Source organism: Hipposideros armiger, unplaced genomic scaffold (genome assembly GCF_001890085.2).
Source record: "Hipposideros armiger isolate ML-2016 unplaced genomic scaffold, ASM189008v1 scaffold_396, whole genome shotgun sequence".
NCBI classification, from domain to species: Eukaryota; Metazoa; Chordata; class Mammalia; order Chiroptera; family Hipposideridae; genus Hipposideros; species Hipposideros armiger.
The window spans coordinates 413,246-431,962 of NW_017731746.1; the positions used below are offsets into that span (position 1 = coordinate 413,246).

General features: G+C 47.4%; 1 long non-coding RNA gene across 1 annotated transcript; it reads right to left on the bottom strand.

The window, feature by feature from the left end:
• Positions 1-6,592: 6,592 nt before the first annotated feature.
• LOC109393899 (uncharacterized) lies at positions 6,593-18,293 on the bottom strand. Its single transcript, XR_002126346.1, has 3 exons — positions 17,906-18,293; positions 17,246-17,366; positions 6,593-6,935 (listed from the first exon to the last, which is right to left on the bottom strand). It is a non-coding gene; the product is annotated as an uncharacterized LOC109393899 (long non-coding RNA).
• Between the last annotated feature and the right edge of the window lie 424 nt (positions 18,294-18,717).

The following is an 18,717-nucleotide window of genomic DNA, read 5'->3' on the forward strand; positions in this document are numbered from 1 at the left end:
AGCCCATCTCCAGGTTGAGCTGTTGTTCAGCATCTTAGCTGTAGAGGGCAGTGTCACTGGCCCTCATATGTGGGATCCGAACCGGGGCCCTCTGGCCACCAAAACCAGCTCTTAATCAACGCGCCACTTGGTCGGCACGACTGTCATGCTTTTTTTTTTTTTAAAGATTTATTTTATTTTCCTGAACAAAGAGAAAGATATACCATGTTTATTGATGGGAAAAACAATATGATTACATATATATTTATAATATAGTATTATATATATATATATATATATATATATATATATATATGGCATTTGTGGTTATAATTCCAACAGAGCTTTAAAATTTTTTCATAGATTTTATTTTTTAGAGCAATTTTAGGTTCACAGCAAAATTGAATAGCAGGTATAATGTTCCCACATATTCCTTGTCTCCATACATGCACAGCCTCCCCCACTACGAACATCCCCCACCAGAGTGTGCATTGTTACAATCAATGAACCTAACTGACACATCGTTATCACCCAGAGTCCATAGTTTAAATTAGGGCTCACACTTGGTGGTGTATATTCTATGGATTTGAACAAATGTATAATAACATGTACCTACCATTATAGCATCATGCAGGGTAGTTTCGCTGCCCTAAAAATCCTCTGTGCTTCATTCCATTACATACTGGGGGTGCCAAAAAAATGTATACAAGTGGACATTTTGGTCAACGTTGCTCAAGCAGTAGTATGCCATAATCAGAAGTTTCTGGAAGCTGATGGTAACCACTTTGAGCACCTCTTATAATTGCAGAGGTCAAACATGACTTGTATTCATCTTTTGTTATTGACCTGTATTGATTGTTACAATTTTAATAGTTTTCCTTTCTTAAAGCATGTATACATTTTTTTGCACCTTCTGTATATATATTTTTTCAATGCACATAATGGCCTTAGGCTACATGAGAGAAAGTAAAACCTGATTAATATTTATTCTAAATTATCCTCTGAGCTTTGTGGCTTTTATGAAGTTATCACTGCATGCTCTATGTTTCCTGTTCTGCTTTTTTTCAACATTTTTTCATACATGTATTTCCATACATTGACATAATCACGTCATTCTTAAATAGTTATAGAGCGTGCCATGGTATAAACAGTTGATAGCTTCCTCTAATCATTCATTATTATTTTTCTCCTATATGGTCTTGTAGAAAAGATTTAAAAAGAGACATGAATATGATTCTAATATGAGTCAATATAATATGAATAATAACAATGATTTTAGCAAAGGTTGATACTCCCTCCCCCGTCACCCTCCATCCCGGGCATAAGCTTTAATTCATGCCTTCAGCCAGGGCCACAGCCCCTAAGACAGAGTGTTTCATCTCTCTTTTAATGTTTGTGAAGGGAAAGCACCCCATAATGTCCTGAGGGGACTTAATTACTACTGTGCAAGTACAGGATCTTAGCCAGCTTTCAATTAGAAAGTTCTTTCTAATGTTCAACACAATCTTTTTTATTTGAATTTAAGTTTTCCACCTTTTCCTCAGTGTGGATAGTTTCTCAGATCTGCATATAGTGTCCCTATGCAAATCAGAAGAGTGATCAATAATAGGAATCATTTATATGTGCTAATATTCTTCTGAGGAAGGCCAGAGACTTTTCATGAATTCTCATCAAATCCTGAACAATGCTTTGAGGTAGGTTACTACCAAGATTTCCATTTAACAGGTGAGAAAAGAAGATGATTCAGCCAACTCCCAGCTTTTAAAATAATTATTTTCATTTTATATGTTTCCTATTTGGAATTTCAAATTATTTCCCCTAAATTCCCCACTTATTAAAAATGAAGTGGTGAGAATCCAGTGACTTGCTTACTGTGAGCTTGAGAACTTTGGATTCATTCTCTTAATTACACACACCCTCTTTTATGGTGACTATATGGGTGCTTCTTATATTAATCTCTATATTTTCAATTAAACATATTTTTTTCCCAAAAAAATGAAGCACTAAAGTACTGAAGTATCCTGTTATGGCAAGATAAAAAGGTCTATGCACTCATTAATCCCAAATTATTGACCAGATACCATTTAAGATAATTGAAGGCCTTGTGTAAAGATTCAGAGACTGGGACCCAGGAGACATGTGTTAAAGTTTTGAGTCTTGAACTAATTAGCTGCATGACCCTGGGTAAGCAAATTCCTCCTTAGTTTTATAAAGTATAGTTGATATTTTCTTTTTCTTTTTTTTTTTTAAAGAATTTTTTTAGTGGGGAATCAGGGGAGGGGAACAGACAAGTTGCTGTCCTTTTGTTCTTCAGCCTAGTTGTGGAGGACGTCACTTCACTGGACCATGTTGGTATTATCATTGCGCTCTTCCCAGGTGAGGCAGATCAGTCACCAGCCACTGGACAGCTGCTCACAGCAGCTCTTGGCAGCTCACACTGCTGCCTGTCTTTCACGCAGGCTGCCAGCCACTCATGGTAGCTTATGGCAGCCCACTGCAGCTTTACTGCAGCTACACCGTAGCTGGCGACTCAAGGCAGCCCAGCTCCAGGTCGAGCTGTTGTTCACCATCTTAGCTGTAGAGGGCACAGCGTCACTGGCCCTCATGTGAGATCTGAACTAGGTAGGGCCCTGCTGCTCAGAGCTGGCGTCCCAAGCCAACTGTTAATCAACGCGCCACTCGGCTGGCCCCTAACACTATTTTTTTTAGCTGAGCCATCCTGCCACCTGTTGGCAGCTCGGCCGGACACCGAACTGCTGTTGCTCAGAGCTCACACTCTTGAGCGAGCTCTTAACTAACTGAGCCACTTGGCCAGCCTGACATTTTCTTACTTAATTCTTATAATATCTCTGGGAGGCTGGTATTATTACTTATTTAATAGGTGAGGAAATTGGAGCTCAAGAAGTGAATGTACTTGCCCAAGGTCACACCAGATAGTAAGTAGTGGGGCTAGACCTAGAGGCCAAGTATAACCCCAAGGCCTTGGGCTTCCAGCTCTGCCTACTGTTCCCTAAATGTCCCAGTATCTATGTCATCTACACAGAGACTAGCACTTAATTTTTTAAAATAAATTTTTGCTTCCTCCTGGAAGCTGGGGACCTGAAAGTCCCTCTCTGTGCTTATAGTTGCCCTGAGGTTGAACAAGTCAGAGGAGACCAGAGCAGCTTTCAAACCCAAGACCTTGGGTGGAGTGGGGGTAGAGGGATGTGGTCCAGGCCATCAAGGTGAGGGCAGAGGGGAAGGGATCTGATCCTCACTGCCCATTCAGAAACTCTTCATTTACTGTGAATAGTGAGAGGAATCCTATTAAAGGGCTTTTGGTAGCAACAGAGGAAGACAGAGAGCAGAAACTGTTCTTTGGGAGGTAGCGAGTTTGTAGAGATTGAGCCCATTTCAGTCCCATAGATTAGAGGGGATCTTGGCTTTGGTGTTTGTTAGGCCTGGTTTTAAAATCTTGGCTCTGCTATTTACTGGCTGTGTGAAATTTGGTCCATGATGTCCTTCCCCTCATCCAGTGAGTCTCTACTCCCTCACATCTGAAAAGGGGATATTAATTCCTACTGCAGTGGGTTACAACGAGAACTAACTAATGGGATGTGATACACACTTAACAAGGTGCCTGCACCAACTGTAATTTAATAAAACTTCTTTCCCCCCCCCTTTCTTTGTTACTTTCCCTGTCATCTGGGCCTTGGAGTGAGTGTGCAGTCTCACTTTGTGACACTCTTGGGACACCTCAGCTACTTCCTGCTCCATGTCCCTCAGGCCCCCAGCTTTGATCCTGCTGTCCACTTGCCCCTTAGCTCTCCCAGAGAACAGAGAAGGGAGAAAAAATAATCAAAGCCCCAAACTTTGGCTTTTTGCCTCAGAGGGCAGAACGCTTGCTGCCCTTCTGCTCAGACCTTCCTCCTGATTCTCCCCTCCTTTTTGTCCAGTTCCCTGCTATGAACACTGACTCACAGATGAAAGAACACCCCAGCAGGGTATCCTTATCCTTGGATAGCTTCAAGGTCCGGAACTCTAGAAATTGTAGGGAAACCTTTGTATGTAATTGCATTTTTCTGGAAATAGAATCCTGAGGGATCCCTCACCTCTCTGGATAGATTTGAGTTGGAAGAGGGGCTCTGTGGGGTTTCCCCTGTGTGACTAGAACTTCCCTTAGAACTTGAGAGCAACTTGCAATTTCAGTGTTCAAGTCTGGTCCCAACCATACAAGGATTGAACTGGTGATGAAGGCCCACCTCTTCCCTGAGGGAGGGAATTCCTAGAGGAAGGAGATCTTTTGTTCAAACACTACAGAACATTTGTAGTCTTTCTATTCTGTTCACTCACTCACTCCATCAATCAGCATTTACTGTATATCCACGGTGTGCCTGGCTTTGCATTAAGTACATAATATTGGACATACAAACATCAGACAAGTGTTCTTCAAAATGTGATCCTACAAACCAGCCTCACTAATCTTCTGGGTACTTGTTAAAAATATCAGTCCCTGGACCTCAACCACTAAGGGTATTGCTTGGGACTATGCATTTCAAACAGGCTCCTTGGGCACATCAAATTAGTTGAAAGCCACTATTGGAGAGTGGCATCTCTCACAGTCCTTGGCACTGGTATGCATGAAGTGCCTGCATTATAGTTGCATTCAAAGAGTGTTGGTTAGCCTGAGAATATGGTCCTGACCCTCTCATAGGAGATGGTAGCCCCATCTATCCCACTTCCCTGCATTGCTCCTGCCCTCCTCACATGCTGGGCCCTGTGAGAGTGAAGAAGGGGAGGAGCTGCCTGTCTATTGCTCTGGGGTGCAGTCTTGGGCAGATTGTAAACCCTAAGGGCAGAGACACTGTTTTAGCCTGCACTGCTCCATCCTGACTGGGCAAAGATCTGATAGTACCAATTAACGTCAACTAGACTCCCTCACTGCCTGGGCCTGTCCTGAGGCTTTCCTAATTAATATCTCTATGGTCTCTTAGGTCTCTGGAAAAAAGAGGCTTGGGGAGACATGGGTAACAATATTGTTATCCAAAAGGACCTTTCTACCCATGATGAGCATGAGGAGATTGAGGCTGGAATTGGTAGTCACATGGGAAATAAAATCTAAAGCAATAATAGCTAACATTTCTTGAGCACTCACTACATAGCAGGCTCTGGCCCAAATGCTTTGCATACAGCATCTTACTTAATAGCCACTTGTACTCCAGGAGATAGGAACTCTGACTTCCCCACTTTACAGAGAGGCACAGTATTCTGTCCAAGGTCACACACAGCTAGTGTGGCAGAACTAGGGCCATACTCAAGCCACCTGACCCCACAGTCTGAGTACTCATGCTCTCCAGGGCCTTCTGCACTCACACAGCCCAGGGGCTCCACCCCAGCCATGGTCTCTTGCCTAGGGCCAGGTGTTCACTCTATAGTGGGTTCCACAGAGGAGCTGGCCAAGGGAGGTGTCCATGCTGCTGCAGACCTTGGCTCCCTCTCCCAGCTGTGCTTTTGGACCTGACCATGGACTTCCTGTTCCTGGGAAGCATGAGGCAACAGGAAAATGGGGTAAGGCAGGGACAGGACCTTCTCTTGTCCAGGGTCAATAGCCTCTAGGAGAATCTACACCATGTGCCCTTCTGGACAGTGCTGGCCTCTCTCTCTACAGCTATTGGGAAGATGACTCCCACCTCCCAGGAAGGCATGGAGGAGGGTGAAGCTGGCTGGGACATTGTGCATGCATGGCCAAGGTCTTGCCACTAGGAGTCTGTCTTCAGCATGATTGTGGGGCAACTTTGAGCCAACTTCAGATTTCTAGGTCTTTGGCCATTTTATGGTATCAGTCAGCCTCCCTGAAACTTCTGGCTTGCTTAAAGATGATCAAATGCCATTGCTCCAAAATGGTAGTATAACATGGACAGTGGAGTCAGACAACCTTAAGTCTGAATGAGCTCTGCCAGTTTCTACAAGAGCTATGTGACGTTGCACAAATGACTGAACCTTTAAAATTTAGAGCCTCAGTTCTTCGTCAGTAAAATGGATTAATAACTCCTATCTCATCTGGTTGATGTGATAATTAGATGAATTACTGTGTTCAATGCCCTGGAACCCATGCTACACCTCTGTCTCTTGTTCAGGGCCAGGCATTTGCCTCCACAGTTGGGCCTGTAGCAGAGGTGCTGGGCAGAGGGGAAAACCCACATAACTGGAAGCCTTGGCTGCATAGTAAGAGAGGTACCTAATACAAATGGTAGCAGTTTCCCCATAGGTGCTTGAGCCGTTGGCAACACCACCTCATATTTATTAACTAGAGACAATGGAGGCCAATTTGGGGTGAGAGTTTTAGGCCCTAATCAGAGGACACTGAAATCCAGAAATGATTCCAGGGCGTCTCTGGTGCTCCTACTGGGAGTTGTGCTTTCCCAGCTCCCCTCCTCCCTCTAGGCCTGCCTCCAGCGCCCCTCCCTCCCTTCCCCGCCTACTGACCACATCTGGATTTAACTAGAGAACGACGGGCGGGCGGTCTGTGAATGCCTCCACCTTCCTCTGCCCTGGGTCCTCCCATTCAGAACTTTGGTTTTCACAGGGGTGCATGAGGGAGAAGGAAAGCTGAGAGATCTTTGTGCACCCATACAGCCTCACCCAGCTCCCCATTGTCCCCATTCTTAATATTCCCTTTTGCCTCAATTCTTCTTGTTCCTGTTGCTCGGGATCCTTCCTAGTCAGAGCTGGGCCAGCTGTCTCCAGGCATAAGGAGGACGCTGAAGTTTTCCAATCCCTACCCCAGTCGCAGGCCAGGAAGCAGGGCCTCTCCTCCCTGCTGGAGAGAAGTCCTGCTGGGCTGCTGGAGGCCAGGCAGTACATTGGAATGCAGCAGTCACAGTTGAAGGCAGCTGTAACTCTCATAGAGTGACATCAACCCCGCTGCAGGAGGATGCTGTAAATCCAGGGAAAGGGGGCCATTCATCTAGGGAGAACTGCAGAAGCAAAGAAAAAAAAAACATAAATAAAGGAGACATGGTGTCTGGAAATAAGGAGGCTGTGCTTAACTGGAGGTGGGAGGGACTCTAGGTCTGAGGAGAGGGCAGGAGTCCTGAGGCAGGCCCTCAGCCTAGTGAAGAGTAAGGACACGGCCAAAATCCCACCCCTCCCACCCCACCACTTGATTCTCCGCCCTTTCTGCATATTCTTGGCTGGTGCTGGGAGCAGAGCTGGGGTGTGTCCCTGGGGGAATTGTTGGGGACATATCTGTCCATGGGCTTTCCCAAGGACAAGAGGAGCTGTTGACACTGGCCATGAGAAATCAGCTGTGGGTCGAACTCTGGGCTTATAGCTGGCCACCTGGATTCAAACCCTGACTCTGCTACTTGCTTGCAAGCTGTGACCTTGGGAGAGTGTCTTCACCTTTGGAAGCCTCCATCAGAAAAAGGAAACAATCACCCCTACCACACTGGCGTGGTGTAGATAAACACGTGACAGTGTCTGGCAGTCTATAGGGGTTTTTTGTCGAATGACTAAATGAATCAACAAACTTCTGTAACCCCAGAAGCTGGGACTTTTTATTCAGATCAATTCCCTTCTGCCTGAGTCTAAGTTCAGCTATTAATTTTCTGAGAGACTTTTGGCATGTGACTTAACTTTCCAGGGCTTTGATTTTTTTCTTGGGAAATGAAGCGTTTGTTTATAGGAGGCTGACTCTGAGGTGGATGGTGCTACATACAGTAGAAGCACTACCCCTTTGCCTTGCGGTCTGTGGAGTGGCCTGGGCCTCTAGGTCCCTATGAACTTTGGGCTGCATTCCAGAACCTCCCGCCTGGGGTCCTTCTGGACTCCCTCCTTACCCCTTAACCAGGAGCCTTGGACACTCTACTTGAATGCCACACCGACTTTTCCTCTCTAGACCTGGCGGCAGTGAGGCTAGCGGCTGGCCTGTTCTGAGGAAGGGTCAAGGCCAGTCATGCTCTCCTGAAGGCTGAATGAAGGAGAATGCCTGCAAGCTCTCTTTAGTGTGCCTCAGAGTCAACCAGAAGACCTGTTAAATTGCAGATGGTGAGGTCCCCACAACCAGAGCTGTGTTTCAGCAGGTTTGAAGTGGAACATGAGAATTTGCATTTTAACAAGTTCTCAGGGGTTGCTGCTGCTGCTGGCTAGAGCAGTCTTGCCAGAATTCAGGCTTCCTTTCTCTATTTCAGACCTGCAGCTGAAGCAAATGGGTGGCTTAGGCAGGCTACAAGATGCTGGTGTGCAGACTTCCAAGTCACCTAGGACCCTCAGAGGCCAACATTTACAGTTGTACAAAGAACCAGTATGGGAACCTTAGTGGAATGCCAGTTCTGTACCTTTAACAAGTTCCTCAGCCATAGAGAGCACTGATATTGGAAATTCAATTTCCTTTGCAGGCTCTTCCTCTCCTTCCCATCAAAAAGACTTAGAGAAAAGGGGGGTGAGATGAAAAAAAAATTAATTTGGGTGAAATAGTCTAGGCAGAGTCCAGCAAAATCAGTTGAAAAGAAAATCAATATAACCAGGCTTCGAAACACCCAGAAATGATGCCCAAAACTGGGCTTGAAGGAGAAAATATGACTGGTTTCTGTGGAAGGCTGGATAAACACAGTGTGGGTAGAGGCAGCCCTGCTAATTTAAAAAATGCTTCAGGGCACATATCACTGCCTGGCAGGAAGGCTAATGATGGATGAATGTAGCAGCTGAGACTTCCTAAGGGTTAGGAGCAGGGTTGGTGGTAAGGAGCGGGCCATGAGGGCCACCTGCTTCACCACCAGGACATGGTTAAGCAACAAAGGAGGCACTGTAGTGCACTGCACCTGCCATCTCCTGTCTGGGTACCCCAACACTGTTCTTCCACCTCTTGGAAAACTAGGCCTGAGCCCATCGCCCCTCAAAAGATAGCGTCCAAGGGCTTAGACACCTGCTGCCTGCACACTCAAGCCCCTTCCAGCCCTGTAAGCAGCAGCTTTTTCACCAGGCTTTGGGTGGGCCATGGCTATGGTGACCCATTTTTTTCACCTCACAAAGGACACACAACCTGATAGGGAGGAGTGAACTTATGGGGCATAAGAAAGAATGACTGGTATTAGGAGCAACTGCATTTATACCATGTAATAACAGTGCTGCAGGATTCAGAACACTGCACAGTTTTTATTGTGGCATTTATGCTCCCTGCAACCCCTGCCACACAGCTAAGTAAGAGTCTGGGCCCTAATAGCAATGGCAGGTTTCTCATTTTCAGACGGCCTCTCGACTACAGTCAGTACCCGACTCATGATGGTTTAACTTACAAAGTTTTGACTTGGCGATGGTGCAAAAGCGATACGAGTTCAGTAGAAACTTTACTTTGAATTTTGAATTTTGCTCTTTTCCTGTCCTATTGATATGGAGTATGATACTCTTTCATGATGCTGGGCAGTGGCAGTGAGCGGCAGTCCCAGTCAGCCACTGGATCACGAGTGTGAACACCAATACTCTACGGTGTACTGTGCTGCCAGTATTGTTTGGATATTGTGTTTTCACATCCCATTATGTCTACAAATCTGTGTCTCCTGCTTCAGGTGAGAAGAGGAAGGCAATTACTGTTGAGATGAAACTCAAGATAATTGCCCAATTGTAGGCTCATGTAAGTGTTCTGAGCACATTTAAGGTAGGCTAGGCTAAGCAATGATGTTTAGTAGGTGAGATGTATTAAATGCATTTTCAACGTGTGATTTTTTCAACACCCAATGGGTTTATCAGGACATAACCCCGTCGTAAGCTGAAGAGCATGTGTAGAGTGAATTTAACTCATTTCTTGGAAACTGGTATTAGGTTTGGGGTAGGAGAGAGGTGAGAGATTGCAGTAGTAGGTGCTGGGGTGCATAGCACAGAACCCTGTTCACGCTGGAGACGCTCACTGCCCAGCTGCCCAGAGGTTGGCTGGGAAAGCTCACTGTGCTGTCCCTGCAGAATTGCCCTCAGCTGGAGAGAGCTGCATTGCCCAAAGTCATGCCCCCTCCTGAGGTGGGGGGATAGCGTGCATCCAGTGACAGGTCGATGTGGGGTACAAGGACTGGCCCCCTCGCCTCAGTGTGGGACATCTCTGCAGGGCCACTCCAGAACTCCCATGGGGTTGGCTGAGGCCTTGGTTGCCACTGCATCAAAGTCCAACTTCTCTTTCTACCCAATCCTGCTTCCTTGACTCTCCCCACAGAGCACCCCAATAAGGGCATATAAATCGCTTAGAGCCTGTTTCCTAGGATCTTAAGACCGAAGAAGAAAGGAGCTAACATCAACAGGATGCTTTTTTTAAGACTCATTTAATACAATAAATCTATGAAATAAATATTTTTGTTATTTTATTATAGAGGGAAAATTTTAAAAGTTCTCAAGACCAAATAGTTAGTATCTGGCAAAGCTGGGACTCTAGTCCAGGTCCATGTTGACTTTTAGAGAGTTCTGCCCACTGTACAGAATGTGGAGGAGCCCCTGCGGGGTCTACAGTGGAAAAAGAGCTGGCTGGCCAAAGATCGGCCTATCGTGTGTGCAAGTAGAAATGTAAACATCCACAAGGAGGGTGCAAATGCAGGGGGAAGCAAGAACAGGAGAGCAGCAGCCCCGTGTGGCGATCTCTGATGGCCAAGGGGGCAGTAGGAAGCTCTAGTGGAAGAAGACCTCAGGCTGACCATAGGTCCCAGAGCCGGAGCCGCAAACATTGCCAGTCCCTGCCAGAGGCAGACACATTGACAAGCCCTGTACCCTCTCCCCACAGGAGAGGTGGGGGACTGCTGGCTTTGCATTTTCCCAGGGCACACAAAATGGGGTCACCCTTGCTCAAGCTGGTTGGCAAAACCCAGGCCCAATCCTTTTCCAGTGAAGGGCAAGTGGCTCAGACTTCTCTTGCTATGTGATACTCCAGCTGGTCACTGCACAGCTGAAGATTTCCCCCTGCCTGGATTCTAGAATAGATCTAGGTGTAGTCAAGAAAGAGAGGGGAGCTAAAGGTCAGCAGCTTGGTGCTGCAGAATCTGATACATTTTCCATCAGGACCCAACTCTTCAGCATTCTGGAGACAACAATGGAAAAAGGACCCTTTCTAAATTTCTGTCTCTTGAGGCTCATACCTGTTCTAGAGGGGAGCCTAACATTAGAACCATCCCCCACAGGGGCAATATACCTGGAATTGCATCTGGGAAGCAAGGCAGGCACCTTAATTCTGGTGAGTTGTCTTAGCACTAATTGGCAGGTCCTATCAAACTTTGGCATCAATTCAGAAAGTGCTGATTTGGGCCCGTCCTGTGGCCTGAAGATTCTGAACACATATTTACAGTTCATATAAGTAGAAACAAAAATAACTCTTTTATCTTCTCCTATTAACCAGGTCCTTCTGCTGTGAACATGAGCTGTAGACAACGCAACCTTCCCCAGGTAGTTGGGACTCTCAGGGTTAGGAGGCAGGTGTCTGGAAGTAACACATACTGAATGTACCCTGTGGAATTAGAATCTCTTGTTCCTTAAAATGCTCAACTGACCAGTATGTGCAGAAACTCCCTTTGCCTCAGTAACTTAGATGAGTGCATTGAAATGAAATGGCAAACTGGGTCAGGACCTGGGTGTGGGGCTTGTATGCTGGTTCAGGCTTCCCTCAGGAAGGAGCTGCAGCAGGCCCTTCTCTGCCACTGCACCTTGGTTTCCCTACCTGGCAGGGAATGTTCTTTCAGTCATCATAGGAGGTATATCTGTGACTGTTGTCTTTTTCTTTCTTTTCTAGATCTTTGTGAAAAAAATCCTGTGGTTCCATTTGTTTTCTCTGAGCTGGTTTGTTAGTGGAGGTGTTTGCATGCTGAGCAACACACACTTATATTTTCCTCCTTTGCAAAACATTAATTATCCTACCCACTAACCTTTCTCTCAGGCATTTTTTCCTCCACCACCCCCTAAGATGTTGGGCACCAAGCAATTTCTGTATTTTCCCATCATCTCAGCAAGCTGATTGCAATGTCTAAGAGAAAGCTGTCTCACTTGGCTGGGTGCAGGCCCTCTTCTGTGCCCCACAACACCCAGTGTGGGCTACTCTCCCAGCACTTCTCACACTGGGTGGGAACCATCTGTTTACATATCCTTCTGTCCTGCATGAGGTTGTGATATAACTCACTTCTGTGTTCCCAAACCCAGAATGGTGCCTAGCAAGTAATAGTGGCTCTATAAATGTTTGCTGCAGAAGCAGGTGAATGAATGAAAATGAAAGACTGAATAAAAAGTATTTTTGTGTAGCACAAAAAGCCAGGGTTACAAATGAGCCTCCACTTTGGCACCCCAAGCCTCAATCTCTTGCCCATCTGTGTAAGGAGTGATTGTAGACTCAATTTGGGTCCTTTGCTATCCCTGCCACTTGGTGAGTCCCATCCTCTGTCCCCATCTGCAGCCATTCTCAGTTAGTTGCCAGCCAGCTGATGCATTCACTGGGAGCCCAGTTCCCTCTTCTGCGGGATCCCCTTGGCTGAGAGTAAGATAAGACAGAAGAAGAATTCTGGAATCTGAGGATGGAGGGACCAGGGAACAAATGCAAAGCTTAGCAGTCATTTAGTACCAGCTCCTCCTCGCCCAGTTTAAAGATAAGGCAACTAAGGCCCAGAGAGCTGAGATGTCTGGTTCGAGGTTACCTAGCTGGTGAATGGTGGAGCTGGGACTGAGATCCTGAGCAGCTGTTGAGAAATAAGAGCCTCCTAATTAATCCTGAGTGCAGGACCTTTCTATTCCCCCTTGCTGCCACATCCTGTGACCTAGGGAGAAGGGAATGGCCTCACTCCCCCCATATGTGCAGCACAAACTCTTTTCTTCTCCCATGACATTTGATCTCCATAACATCTCTCTGAAGCAGGCAGAGTGGTGACGACTGTCTCCATTTTATAGATGAGGAAATTGTGGTGCAGAAAGCAGAACTGATCTGCCCAAGATAGCAGAGCTGGCCAGTGGCAGAGCTGGGCCTGAAATTCTGTTTCTCTGAGTCCAGAGGTCGTATTCCCCTCCCCTCCACTCTGTCTCTCTGGGCCTGGTCCCTTCTGCTGTTCTGCCCCTTCCCTCCAGGAGTAAGGCATCTGACTTGACCTGACTCCAACAGAGATTCAAGGTGCTCTGCTCCAGAGGGGGATTCCTGGGAGTCAAGACCAGAATGTATGTTCCCTCCTTCCAGCTCAGGGCCGGAGCCCTGCCTCTCTGTGCAGCCTCTCCATGAAGCCCTGGAGCTTTCAGCTCTAGGACTGGGAGGTAGAGGGCTGATGGGTCTTCAGATGGCTCCAGCTGGGATGGCTGGGTCTTAGGGAGCTCAGCACACACAGTACAGCAGGCTAACATGCTAAAGAGACCATGGAGTGCCTATATGCACCTCCACGCCTTCCTGGGTGGTGTTTGCTGAAAGAAAACTTCCCTCCAATGGGAGAAAATTTAAAGTGAAACCTCCCCATGGCATTCATCCTGGCCAGCTGGGGGAAAGTGGGCAGGTAACTCACAAAAGGATTCCCTCTCAGCCCCACTTACGTCTTTTGCCCTAAAATTGAGTGAGCTGTTCTCTAGTAAAAGAGAGACGCTGAGCGGTGGCTGGGTCCACAATCTAAAGGGGAGAAGGGGGCATCCAGGACTGGGGAGTACTTAAGCCACTTTCCCGTCATGCATGCTGTACTTATACTCGTGTTCTTTAGATAAAAGCACTGATGTAGCTGCTCCATATAAATGTGTTTTCTCAAAGACAAGACTTTTCATCATAACGTGTCTTCTTCTAGGAATGGTTCCTGTTGGCTGGTCTGAGGGTGAAGCTAAGGAGAGAAGACTTATCTGAGTCTATCTTGTTTATCTGATGATCTGTTTTTGTCTGCCCCACCCCTATAATGTAAGCTATCATGCCGTAATAGGTTTATGCTGTGTTTCCTGGAAAATAAGACCGGGTCTTATATTAATTTTTGCTCCAAAAGATGCATTTTATTCATTTATTCATGTACAAAAATCTACATGTATTCAAATACAATCATGTCTGGCTGACAATCTTAACTGGGGCTTATTTTGGGGTAGGGCTTCTATTACAAGCGCCCTGAAAATCATGCTAGGGATTATTTTCCAGTTAGGTCTTATTTTTAGGGAAACACAGTAGGAAACCTATAATGCTAAAGGTCATAAATGTGAATCCTGTTACTACATAGAGTTCACATATCAGTTGGCTACATCTGAGACCCAGATGCCCCATAGTCAAAAGCATGTTGCATTCTCCATAGCCGGCCCAGGGGCCCAATGGTCTTTTCACATTGGTGTCCTCTCAAATACCTAATGAGTCCCATTAAGGGGATGTTTACAGTCCACCTTCCTCAGCCTGGCTTTCAAGGTCCACCACCATCTTCCTCCTGCAAGACTGACCTCTATGTTCCCATACTCTGGCACGTGAGGCTCTCTCCCTCCCTTTCTACCTCCTTACTTCCACAATTTAAGGGGCACCAAACCCTGTTCTAAGTGCAGCAGACTTGCTTTCATTACGCTTACATTATAGAGGTGAAGATAGATAAAAACAGATATTCAAATGAGGAAGGTAAATTCAGATAAGTGCTATGCACACAATAAAACATGGTGATGTGCTAGAGAGGTCTGTGGAGTGGGGAGGAAGCCAAATTCTTTTGGCTTCACTCTCCCACGACCTGCACAGGTAAATGCTGCCCATTGGTCAAGGCCCGCCCACATGCTACTTCTCTGGGAAACTCACCTGCTTTGGGGGCTGGCAGTGTCCTCGCCCACCCTTGCCTTTATTTCCCTTCCTGGCAGGGTGTCTAGTGGCTTTAGTATATTCTGTGCCCATCCTGCTGCTGAGCTGTAAGCTTCCTAAGGGTAGAGAAAGCATCTCTTCCAGCTATGTGCCTCACACTTGTGCAGCACATGCCAAGCACAGAGTAATAGCTCCATAAGTTTACTGGATGGGCAAGATCTCTCCTACCTCAGAGAACCAAGAGCAAACAGGGAGAAGAGAGCCACTTGTATCCCCTGGAGAAGGACCAGGAAGGGGCATAGTTGAGTGGAAGATTTCATCCCCCGGGGGAGGAAGGCTTAAACCAACCCAGGCCAAATCCCCTTAAACCTTTAAATAGTTTGGTTTGACAAGGAGCCTAAGAATAGTATTATACCGATTGCTTGGCTTGGAAAGGTCTGGAACCGTGTATGGGGTTGGGGAAAAATTTTCCAGGTATACATAATTTGGTAAAGAGCTGGAGAAGGGTGTGTAGGATTGTTCTGTTTATGAGGGTGGCCGTGCATTGTGGCAGGGCATGTGGATCAGATTCTGTGTGCTGTGGAGCTTTGTGTGGTATCTGTGATTGTGGTTCTGAAATATTGGCATAGGACGTGTGTGTGTGTGTGTGTGTGTGTGTGTGTGTGTGTGTGTGTGTGTGTGGCTGTGGTGGTAACGTGCATGTGTGTGGTCCGGTGTGTGGGTGATGGAGTAGTGGTGGCTGGAGTGCATGTGTATGTGTGGTACATCCCCTGGTATGCTGCTCTGGTAGGGAGGGTGTGGAGGTATGCTAGTATGTTCTCCCAAAAGGCAGTGGAGCGCTTGCCCAGTATCCTCTGAGGAATCCTGCACCCTCAGGGAGAAGGGCCTGGAGAGAGGAGGAGCAGCAGAGGCCTGGGCTCTGGGAGTCCAACATTCCTGACAACTCTTCCAGGTGATAGCTGGGCCATGTTGAGGACCTCACAACTGGAAGCCATCAGAACATGCTCCGCCCCCCTCCCCACGGTGGCCTTTAGAAAATGGTCTTGCCTGTTCAGCTCTCCTTTGACTTGAGGTCCCTTTGTTTTAAAGCTGTATCCTCAAGCCCCACCCCACTCTCTTTCCTACTGCCCAGAGCAGACACCAAAATGTTTCTACATTTCCTCCAAAGTCCTGGAAGGTCTGTTTATGGCTGCAGCAAAGCCTTACACATCTGTGCACAGTTTAGCTGGGAGAGCTGGAAACTCAGGAACTGGAGTTTGCTGGGATTTGGAGCACATTGCTGTATCTCCATCTCTACACAACTATCAGAGAAGAATGAATTTGTGTTTCTATAGATAGATAGCCCTTCACCGGTCCCTTGCACACAGGTGTGCCAGCACATTCTGAGAACAGCCTCAAGCATGGTTCCTAAAGATATAGAGCCCACTTATACACACAAAGCTGGTACCCTAAGTCCTGTCACACACATGTAATGCCTATATCCCCAGACACAAAAGGTAACACACAAATGATTCAGCACACTTGTGCGTGGACATGCAATGCACAAAGAATGTGTGATTCACTTTCACCACCTACAGATACCCACCCTGAGCCAGTCAGGACCCCATACCCAACCTCAGGCAATACCTGTTCCTTCAGGCAACAGGACAGGCCTACCGTCACCCAGGAGAGCCTAACCATGTCCCTGTCCTTCCCCATTCTCTGCCCTTTCCCTGACAGAGACTGCCACTCACCTTCTCTTTGCCACTGAGCACTCTGGATCTACTCATCAGGTGATCCTGAGTTGCCCTCAGCACCTGTGTGCTCTGGTCCTCAGTTGTCTCCTTGTAAAGAAGTTGAACTGGAGGACTGCTGAGGTTTGTCCATTCTAACACTCCACTATGCCTGTTTCTCTAGGGTTGACTGGGTTGAGGACAGGCCACCCTTCCAGGCCATCCGGAGATGTAAGACTGCCAGACTCTCTGGGAGGACTAGAGACACAGCCACCCTGTGTGGAGGAAACTGGGGCCAGGAGAGTCAGTGCTCCAGGAGGAAGAGGAAGACGAAGGTAGGCAGAAGAAGGCCACTGTGTGATGAGATGCTAGGAACTGTGACTGGATGTGCTGAAACAGGAAGAAGCTGCCAGCTGTGCAAGGATTAACCTGGGCTGGTGGTGGAAGGTGGCCAGCCAGCCTGCTGCTGGGGCTTCAGATTATTTTTAGACACAGCCCTGGAGAAGATATGGACCCTGAGTGACCACACTGCATTAGAGTGGCTGCCATGTCTGGTGAGGTCCAGGGCTGGCTGTCTGCTGCTGATTTTTCAGTCTCCCTCTGGCTCAGGCCCTCTTCTCTGCTTTTCCATTCAGCCTAAACTAGACACCCTGGTGGGCTGAGCTGGGACTTGGCTGGTGTTGGTAGATGCCTCCCCAGCTGCCCTACTACCATGTGCCCTCTCTGCAGGACAGGGCCGGGACCCGAGTAACCCCTATCCTGACCTGACTCTCCCATGCCTGCATCCCACATCTCTCCAGAAACCTCATGGGTTCTGGGGCCCCTCCCCCTGCCAGGAACTCACCTGTCCCCATTGCTGACTCCTCTTTTTGCCTCCTTCATTTCTTCAGGCCTATTCTTGGATCTGCAGTCACTGCCTCTTCTCTGTTAGCCAAACCAGGCCTCCCAGGTTCCAGCAAAGCTTCCTGGTCAGGATAGGAATTTGTTGTTTAGAGCAGGTGGTGATAGGGAAGGGGGCGAGGGGCAGGCAGCAGAAAGAGGAGAGTGCGAGTGGGAAATAGAAAGTGGAAGGAAGCAAAAAGAACTGACATTTACTTGGGCCTAGGAGGGAGAGAGGAACCAGTTGAGTGTGCTACAGGGTGTCCTGTGACTACATGGCCAGGAGAACAGGTGTGGAGGGGGCAGGGACGAGCTGTGCTTCCCAAGCCCCCTTCTTTGCTGGGCACCCATTTTAAGGCCCTGCTTGGCCCACGTGGGGATGAGATATATGTCTTTGTCCTCTCCAGGAGTGTATCCCAAAGTCCTGATCTCCTCAGGGCCAGAAAAGGATTCTCCAGGGCTCTTGGAGGGGTGTTCTGGGTTTGGGGTGCTCTTTAACTCCCTCCATTCCATACATAGGACTGTTTTGGCGGCCTCTGGGTCCCAAGAAATATCTAACTTCATGGGCCTTCTCAAGTCTCCTTGCCCCGCCCCCTTGGCATATGAACCCAGGCTGTATACAGACCCTCCCTCTTCTTTACAAGCTGGAACATCACAGCTATTCTCAGCTTTCTGTCCACACTCCGTAATCATGGAATTTTCTAACTCAACCATGGGTTAGAAACCTCCTCAAAATTCCACTGGAAGCCTTGAGGAATTTTCCATCCTTCATTGCATATCTGCGAGATCTGGAGCAAGTTTCTTTAAGGCTTTGCACCTCAGTTTCTCAAGTGCAAAACAGAGACTCAGTTGTAAGGTCCGTGTCTGCTGAGCACCCAGCCCAGTGCCTAATAATAGCAGGAGACCCTTGATAAACTTTAATTCCCTTCTCCTTCCCCCACCTGCACCTTTACTCTCCTAACATTATGCAAGCCAGAAAAGAGCAAGCTGACCCCATTGCCCTGGGACAAAGGAGTGATGGCCTTGATTCAAGGGCAAAGTACAGGAGTTTTTGATTAACTCAGGAACACCATCAACTTCCAGCAGCCCAGCTGCTGTGGAGTAGGGTGGGGAAGGGAGGGGCGGTTGTTGAGGGAAAATGCAGGAAGGATATTGGGAAATTCAGAAATCAGGGGGGACATGAGGACTGGGAATGCTGAGGTAAAGACCTTCTCCCACCACTTCTCTTCAGTCTGGGCAATGCCACAGCCTGAGGCAGAGCCAACAGGAGCCCCACGCTAGCTCTGCAGGTGGTGTTTGTCCCCAAGCCTCTATGAGAGGCTGGATTCCTGTGGGGTTGAAAGGCCTTGGATGTTCTCCTCTCCAGCCCTAGTCTCCCTTTCCCTAGTCCTGAATGTGTCAGATGTGTTTTTTGTTTGTTTGTTTTTTTCCTGAAGG